General features: G+C 35.9%; 1 pseudogene; it reads left to right on the top strand.

The window, feature by feature from the left end:
* Positions 1 to 898: 898 nt before the first annotated feature.
* Positions 899 to 1,019, top strand: LOC112470573 (annotated as a pseudogene).
* The last annotated feature ends 8,787 nt before the right edge of the window (positions 1,020 to 9,806 follow it).

The following is a 9,806-nucleotide window of genomic DNA, read 5'->3' as shown; positions in this document are numbered from 1 at the left end:
GCTTAACTACCAGGTTGAGGGGTCTGTGTTCAAATCCCTAAATCAGTGGGTTCTCAACTGGGAGTAATTTGGCCCTCATGAGATACCTGGCAATGTCTGGAGATATTTATGGTTGTCATAACTACTGGCATTATTATTAGTGAGTAGAGACCAGCAGTGATGGAAAATATCATCCAACACATTCCAATCCGTCCTACAACAAAGAATTACTGGCCCCAAATGTCAATAGTACCAAGGTGAGCCCCATGATTACTCCCAACTTACCCCTTTGAGAGAGTTTTCATGCTGCAGCACACAGAGAATGAGCCCTGGAAGAAGCCAGTGACTCTTCCACTCCCGCCCTCACTGAGTTAAGGAGATGGAGCTGAAACTCTAGGAGGTCAAGATAGCTAGATTTTATAATACAGAATACAGAAGAGAACTGCACAGAGAGATGTGCAGAGGGGTCCCCCTTTGAAAATCCAGCTGAGTACTGATAAGCACATACATATGAGGAAGCTACTCAAGTTTAAGCCAGGAGAAAGAGCCATCTGAAAGGGTTAGAAGAAACAATGCCTCGTGTTCACATAGGGTAGAGAATAGTGCCTATTACCACCAGCCAGCCTGGAAAACCTCATGATTCTAACATCTGTATTTCAATTGATAGATTTGCTTCCTCTTTAGCATGATTTATATTTTCCTACTTCTTATTTTGTGGTAATTTTTGACTGTGAATTTTACCAGGATAGACCATATTTTGGGCCATAAAACAGATCTAAGCAAATTTAAAGGAATAGAACTCATATAAAGTATGTTCTCAGACCACAGAGGAATTAAACTAGAAATCAATAACAGAAAGAAAACTAGAAAATCCTGATATTTGGACATTAAAGAAGACAATTCTGAAAAGACTAATCAAGTCTATGGCCATGCCACTCTCTGAATGTGCCCGATCTTGTCTGATCTCGGAAGCCAAGCAGGGTCAGGCCTGGTTAGTACTTGGATGGGAGACCACCTAAGAATACCAGGTGCTGTAGGCAGTAAAAATTAAATTAAATTAAATTAAAAGACTAATCATACCAAGTGTTTGTGATGTATAGAACTAGAACTCTCATATACCACTGACGGGAATATAAAATAGTACAACCATCTTGGAAAATAATTTCAGTTTCTTAAAATGTTAGACATAGACCTAACCCGTGATCTAGCCATTCCACTCCCAAATATTTACCCAAGAGAAATGAAAGCATATATCTGTGTAATGACGCATACATGAATATTCATAGCAGCTTTATTTATAATTGTCAAAATTTGGAAACAATCCAAATATTTCTTCAATAGATATATGGGTAAACAATTGTGGTATATCCATACAATGTAATACTCGTCAATAATAAAGAAGAATGAACTATTGATGAATGCTACAGTCTGAGTAAATCTCAAAATAATTCCTGAGTAAAAGCAGCCAGACAAAAATGCAAATTAATCTATAGTGTGACAAAAAGTAAATTAGTAGTTGCCTGGAGATGTTGGCGGGGGAAGGAAGTAGTGATTACACCAGGAAACTTTTGGGAGTAATGAATATGAAATATATTCATTATCTTGATTGTGGCAGTGGTTACATAGTATATATACATCAAAACTTATCAAATAGTATACTTAAAAATGTGGTTTATTATGTCAATTATACCTCAAGAAAGCTGTTTTTTAAGTGTATGTAATGCAAAGATTAGGGGAAAATTTAATTTATATAATATAAGTATTTCTTGCCCTGAACCAGATTTAGACATTTTTCTAAGTATTTTTTACTGGTTAGTTCAGTTGGCTATCACAGACCATTGAAATTCTAAAAGAATGAGTGACACACTAACTTAATGCATCCCATCTCATTTTGTTTTGTTTCATAAATTGTTCTCTCAGCAAATACATGCTTGGTTGTGAAGGCAGCAAAGTGAGAGTATGTAGCAAGAAAGAGCCTCAAAATAAATGATCTTAGGTCAGGAACATTATCTTCTTATACAAAAGACAACACACTATATTTCCACAAGAAGATATTTTATATCTATACTTTTATTGAGCATCTCCTTGCAAATACCAGCTATTAAAGACAAATGTCACCTTATTTATAAGTGCTTCATAAAGCTTAAACATACTATTTGATGAAAACAAGAATGTTCCAACCAGGTCTTGATTTTGCTCTAAAAATCTAGTTATTTCGCAGCTACTTAAAGTAAGTATGGCCTTCTAGGGCTATAAAGAAAAGCAAATGAGCAAATATTACCCATTCTCTTACATGCTATCTGAATATCATGAAGTTCACTTTGTGTAACTATGTTATAGTTTCTGGGCATATGGACCTTTATTTATTTTCATGGCAGACTTAAGTACCTTTGCAGGCTTTTCCTGGAGATCTGCTGATGACCTCTTTAGTTATGGGATTCTCAACCAAAGTGCAGTATACACAGCATTTAACCAGCTTCAGCCTGTCACCTCTAGACATCATTAACTTAATCATATTTTAAGCCTATTCTACTACACTGAGAAGGAAGAGAGAAAAATTAATATGTTTATAAATACTTAGTGAGTTAGGTAAAGATATGAAATAAAACAATACTTCAAAGTTTCTATTTTTACAGGTAACTTAAATATCTTTTCTCTAATGAACTAGCTTCTTCGGCTCTCTCTTCCAAGAGCTGGCTTTTCTTTCTTGGCACCACTGCCATGTGTTCATTGAGGGATATAATAGAAGACTTTAGACTCTGTCTGGGACAGTAAATATTCTTCACATATTGTCAGAATCTCTTATATGGACCTTAGCAGAGTGTACTCATCATTGCTGGTTTTTATTTTCCATTTATATATGCTTTTTTTCCCAAGAAAATGTGAGTTAACTGAAGATAGAGACTGTATCTGCCACTATGAGTCTTGATATTGAATATATCTAACTCTTAATGTTGTTAGTTTTTAAAAACCTTCTTTGGAGGCTAAATATCAAAAGGGCAGTAAAATTTGAGTACATTATATCATCTTAAATCAACATGTATGAAGCACTACCCTTGATGCCTGTGCTAGACCCTCAGGAAATATAAGGATATATGGCAGGTCGTCACAGAAGTTGAATGAGCTGAGATTCAAGAGGGCCCCCCATGTGAGACCAAGGGGTTTAGACTGTCTAGGAAATCATTAAAGGTCTTTAAGCAGGAGGAGGACATGTTGAAAGACAGTTTTTAGAAAGCTTGGTCTGATTGAATTACATAGGATGGACAAATTCGAGGCAAAGTAGAGGCAAAAAGACCAAGTGGAGTAATTAAAGATTGAAGTTGTTCAGCTGTGGGTAAGACAGAAAGGAGTTAGAAGCAGTTCAGGGAGAAAGACAATGACATAGGGTTGATAGTGGAAACACCTCGTCAGCTAGATGAGTCCTAAGTATTTTTCCCTATTATTTTTATTCTTTACTTATATATCTTTCTTCTTCCAAAATAGAATTTCTGGGAGTTTATTAAACTTCATATGATATAACATAAAGTTTAAAATAAGTTGGTTATGAAATTGGAACAAATAATTGTGGTTAGAAAATAAGGTAAATCCAAGAGTAAGGTTGTTATACAAAAAGCATGCTATGAAGAAAAAACAGTCTGAAGCATGAATGATTGTATATATAAGATTTTAAAAACAAACCAGTTTCTCGGCATAAGTTTCCGACACCAAGAACAGAGAGAAATTTCTCTCCAAGATCTGCGGACAGAAAATGTCATGCTCGTTAGTAACAATAACTGTCCTCAATATTCTTAGAGTAAATACATCCAATAATGTAGACAATTTGTATAACACCAGGCAGGGGGAAAAAAGTGAAAATTAGTGGGAATAATGGAAATGAGAGGATCCAAAGCAACAGAGTCTGTTTTTGGCTGGTCTGACTTAAACTGGGGATGGCTTTTTTTCAATCTCTAGATGTCATGTTCCTTTAAATGTGATCTCTATACTATCAATATAAAGTGATCTCCATGCCATCAATAGAAGTTGATTAAAAAATATAGATTCTGGGCCTCCCCCAAGATGTAATGAATCAGAATCTCTGGGGAAGGGGCCTCAGGAATTTAGTTTTTTAGAAAAGTTTCCCAAGTAATTCTAATGCTGATGTTTGGAGAAGCTTTGACTAGAGCCAAGTTGTCTGTGGGTAGACTCGTTATGGGGTGTGAAATGAATTCAGCCAGTCATGGTGAGCATTTTAAAAACTGAAATACAAACCAGAACAGACTAGAATATACCAGAATGCCCAAGTTATAAGGATATGGTATTAGAGAGTAAGTATTCTTTAGGGTAAATTTTGTGAATACATAAATATTATTACATAAAATATATATAATTTAACCTAATAAATAATTTGTGTACCTATATATAATATAGTGACTATAATACATATATAACACTATGATATATAAATTAGTATCTTATCGTTACTATGTATTTTTTTCCCCATGAAACTCACTAGCTAGAGAAATTCTTCAGACAACCTGACCTTTGTATTGTTTTCTCCACTCAGTTTTGATTAAGCTCTGAGCAGCAGTGAGTCTGAAATCATATCTGTGAGAGGAACCCTGTAGCTAGGTAGGTGTCATGTGCCCTCAACTTCAGCCCAGCTGGGGCTGGAGTGAGTTACACTTGTGAGGTGCTGAGAAGTTAAACAAGAATCAGAAACTAAATGGAAGGCCAGAGACTGCAACAAACTCCCTGAGACTCCCAAGAGTCTCCTCAGGACATAATCTGGGGTCCACCTAATACAGAGGTGCAATGAGCAGGTGTGGGTTTATCTCTCTGAAAGAAGCCGAACAGTTCTTCTCCTATTTGACCACTTTCTCTCTCTTCCTAAATACATCCTCCCTGCCTTCTTCACCTAAGAAATCCCCATAGTTCAAGGCCAAGCTGGAGTTCCACCTTCTTGGTGGAAACTTCCCAAACCGCAGCCAGGCTCTTCTCTGAATTTCTACATTTATTTATTCATTATCATGATTTATCTTTTACAGTTCATGCATTCATTTAAAATAAATGATTATTAAGCACCTATTATGTGGCAGGTTCTGTGATGGTAAGAAATTTATATGGCTTTGAACTCTCCACAGCCATATAAATGACTTGCATACAGTAAGTACTCAACATACATTGTTGACTAACTGGCTGTTAATACGCACTTTTGCTTCCTACTTATGGTTTTTTTTCCCTCACTTTCTTTTTTCTTTTAAACTGAGTAATAATAAATGTACAGAAAGAACATGAAAGTTTATAGCAAATTGAGTGGCAAGTAGCTATTCTCATTTTCTCATACCTTTAGAATACAAGGCTGCTCTTGTGTAGATATGACCTTCTTAAATCATATTTAAGCAAATTAAAAACATTTATCAGGAATGTATCTGCATACATTCCAAGCATCGTTTATTCTAAAAAATCAAGTCAATTGAATGCATAATGAACTCTTTCATTTATTTCAATTTGATCCACCTGAGATACTTAAGTGAATACATAATACACTCACATCTCCTCAGGAATCCTAAACCAAAAGCTAAGAATGACTTGCTCCTTTCTTTGTTAAACAAGACTTAGGAGTGAAAATATTGCTTTTATGCATTTTTAAGCAATCAAAATATCCTCATGGAATGAAAAAATTCTTACTGGATTTCTGTGGTTCAATAGCTTGAAACAGCTAGAAAACTAGATCCATTAACTCTCTTACAATAAAACCTTTGAAATACACAATAATATATATTAATTGCAGAAAATTTTAAAAATACAGATAAGCACAAAGAAAAAAATTAACGAACCACCTGTAACTGTATGGCCTCTGAATAAGCACTAGGAATATACTCTTCTAGGTCTGACTTAAGGAGTCCTGACTTTACCAATTATTTATGTGAAATCTTTGGATTTATAAACCCGAAGGATGCAGCTTTGTCATCCAGCTTTAGACATAGTGGTAGACTCTTATAAAAGAAAATAATGTGGAGAAAAGATAGTCTTTTCAGAGAAAATTCATTATTCATCTTTCCTAATGTAGCTATTAAAATGAGGGAGGAATATTGTTAATAAAAGGTAATTTTATCACCAGGACAAAATAAGCTATTATTGCCTTAATAACCAAATTACTCTGTAATATTACTTTTATTCAAGAATTTTGTATGTTGAACAAGAAGTGCCAGAATGGGATGTGCTCAGCATTTCACACTCATTTGTTGCAATACCTCAGAGCATTAGAAAATGTTCAATTGAAATACAATTTCCAGCTAAATTACAGCTCTACAAAGAAGTTAGGGAAACTCAAACCCTAGATTTTGTCCCAGAGATTTTGAAGTTTAATGTTGTTATGACTATCTCACATGCCAAGGTAAACCCAACAGTGTTAAGTTACACTCATGAGAATAGAGTGAAACTACAATCACCAACTTACAACTGACATAAAACCAAAAAACTCCACAGACTTAAACTGCGGCTTTAACAGAGATATAACTAATGTCAGTATTGAGAAAATAAAAGCAACTAGATCTCTGCATATGAATGTCAATATGTCACTGCATATCTGATTATGATGACAATATAAAAATGGAAGGTCGGGATATCTAAGCATAGCGTTAAAGTCTAGAAAAAATTAAATGTGACCAAAGATATTGCAACTACCAATCTTAACTGCATTCAGTTAAGTTTAATTACAACTGAAGCCATAATTTATTTCCGGAATCTCTAAGACATCTTGGCTAGTATTCTAGAATTTTCTTCCTAATAGTTGAAGGATTGAGATAGTTTAAGATTCTAAGCCTATAATAGCATATTTGTAGATAATCATATGCTATGAGATGTGTAATATGATTCCCTGATCCTTTGATAACACTGAGACCTGTTGAATGAGAGCTTGAGTGAAAGCAGTAATTCGAAATTTCCTTCCTTTGTGATTTTTTGGTCTAAATCTCACCATTACTTTCTCATTGTTTGGGCCTTATTGTATTAAAAGGCAGGGCAAGCCTGATAAGAGCAAAGGAAAGGCTTAACACAGTATGGAGAAGGCAGCATGGATTTCCTCCAGAATCAGCACAGGGACACACCCAAGGGGCCTGGAACCATGGGAATTTCCTACTGAAGGACGTACCAGTCTATAGCTTAATTTTTACCATAAGATTAATGGGACCTGGGGTATGGAACATTCTCTGACTCTGAGTAAAATCAAATACCACACGTTAGACATTCATGTGAATTTCTTTTTTTTTTTTTTTTTTATGGATACCAGTATATTGTCAACGAGACCCAAAGACTACAGGAAGAGAGAAAAAATGTTTCTCCTATAATTCCCATGAACTGTGAAGAATTGAAATTATATGCTTAAGGACGGCAACAGCACCAAGCCTTGGAAGAAAAATTTAAAAAAAACTTTAAAGATACTCCTGAAAACTGATAAATGTCACATATTATGCTTACAGGATATCCTACCCAAAAGGATTTGATTCTTTCAACTGTCCTGCAACTTTGCAGCTGTGACTGTCACATTCTTGAGGTGAAGCTATCCTCCATATACACTTAAGCTTGATCTGCCCATGAAAGCTGCCAACCACAAATATGTCCTATCACTACCATAAACACTTTGGATACTACTTGATTTATTAAAGTGATAAGTGTTTGTACTACAGCAGTGATTCTCAACAGGGGCCGATTTTATCTTCCAGGGGACATTTGGCAATGCCTGGAAACATTTTTTTTTTTTTTTGATGGTCACAACTGGTGGGGGGAGGGTAGCAGTGGATGTTGCTACTGGCATCTGGTGGGTAGAAGCCAGAGATGCTGCTAAACATCCTACAAAGCACAGAACAACCCTTCCACAGAAAAGAATTAACTTGCCCCAAATGTCAATAGTACCTAGGTTGGGATACTCTGAACTAGAGTTTTGTTTTTTTGTTTTTTTTTTTCACAACCGCTCTGTGGAAATAAATGAGGTAGAAATGTATTTATTTGCTCTTATTTCTCTATCCCTCAAAACCCTCTTCTCTACCTTTACATAATGGGTCACATCATTCTGCTTTCACCTAAATCTATGGCTTCTTACTGAAAGACACCAAAGGTCACTTTTAACACAAAACAAATGTTTCTTTCTTCCAGGAGCCAAATGGTCAGTGCTAACTTTTCAAGTTGTCTTCAACTATTTTGATGAATTGAGATTCTTCTCTAGCTGGTGAAGAAAAACAACATAGATAATGGTCTCTGCAGCTGTTAGAAGGTTTATTTATGTGTTGTGTTTTTTTGTTTTGTTTTGTTTGGGGTTTTTTGGTCTAGATTAGCTGTCCTGGCTACATGAATTCATGCACTTGACCAAGCAAAAAGCCTCATTCCTAAAATAGGGTAGTCAAAGAAACCAGATCAGCCTGGAAGGAAACATAAAACCGTGAGAGAGAAGATAAGGCTGACCATTCAATCACCTCATATTTAAAGAAATCTAAGTCTTGCAACACCAAGGCCATCTGCTAAAGTCCAGAAAAAGAAACATTGGAAGAAAACAGAAATATAAATGAGGATGCAATGATAGGCCAAAGTTGAAATAGAGATGAAGGACCAGGAGAGACCACATTTTCCCCATGACAACCTCCTAACCATCCCCCCACAAATAAAGGCATTCATTGCCTGCCTTCTGTTAAAAGCACCAAAGGATTACCCACATCCTCTCTTGGTTACACATCACAGAGCTCACAGCCCTATTCTAATCAAAAGGAAGATACCTCTGATTCTAGGAATGTTTGAGTCTGGAAGCAGAGTGGACTGACTGATCTGATAAGCCCTTATCTGCTATTAGTTTTTGACAAAAAAAAAAGCATTTTCATTCCATGTACCTGTGTTACGGAGAATATAATGTGAGAGAAAAAGCTAAGCCTTTACAAAAAACCAATACTCTTATTGAGAGAATAAACTTGAACTTTTAAATAGGCAGAATGACATAAAAAGATGATCCCTTGTTCAAAATAGGTCTTCCTCTACCTACCTATCATCCACCTATCTATTTATATATCTATCTATGTATACTTTCAGGCATCGGCCTGAAAATCCACCATTAGACATTTATTTCTCCTTGCTGCTTACACTCCAGCTACAGAAGGAAATATGATTTTCACACTTCAGGATTTTGTTTCCTGCCCCCATTCCCTTTATCACACTATTCCTCACCCTTATCCCCATTCTTGTCTTCCTTTTCTTTAAGATTAGACACAGGTGTCATTTTTCGAGAACTTCCCTTTTGACTATAACCTCACCCTTTTTCTGTGCTTCTACAATAACCACGTCATATCAGCATCATCATACTTAAGACATTTTCACATCTATTCACATCTCCAGTGGATATCAAACGTTTAGTAAGCATAATAGTCACTTGAGGAATTTGCTAAAAATATAGACTCTCTTGCCCTATACAGAGATTTTGATTCAATAAGTGTCGAGTAGGCCCAAGAGATTTCACTTGTGAATAAAACCTTCCCTAGTGATCCTGATGCTGCTGTCCACCAACGACACCGGAGAACTCAGCCTTGTCTGCACCCCGAGCCCCTCGACACTCAAAGCGAGAAGCTTTGTTTACTCACCTTCGTATGCCCAGCCCTAATCCAGGACCAATCATGGCACAAGGAAAAGTCCATGTTTGAAAAAAATTTAATAAAATGTAGAATTAATGAGTCCTGAAAACATCTCTGATTGAAAAAAACAAACATCGAAGTCATAAAAAGGAGTCATCGAGCATAGAAAACAAGAAAAAAAATAGGAAGAAAAGGGTGATGGGAAACCCCTGAAACCAAATCTCAAGTTGCATCACA

Source organism: Pteropus alecto, unplaced genomic scaffold (genome assembly GCF_000325575.1).
Source record: "Pteropus alecto unplaced genomic scaffold, ASM32557v1 scaffold3, whole genome shotgun sequence".
Lineage (NCBI taxonomy): Eukaryota > Metazoa > Chordata > Mammalia > Chiroptera > Pteropodidae > Pteropus > Pteropus alecto.
Note: the sequence above shows the minus strand (reverse complement) of the source record. Positions and strands in the feature narration are given on the sequence as shown.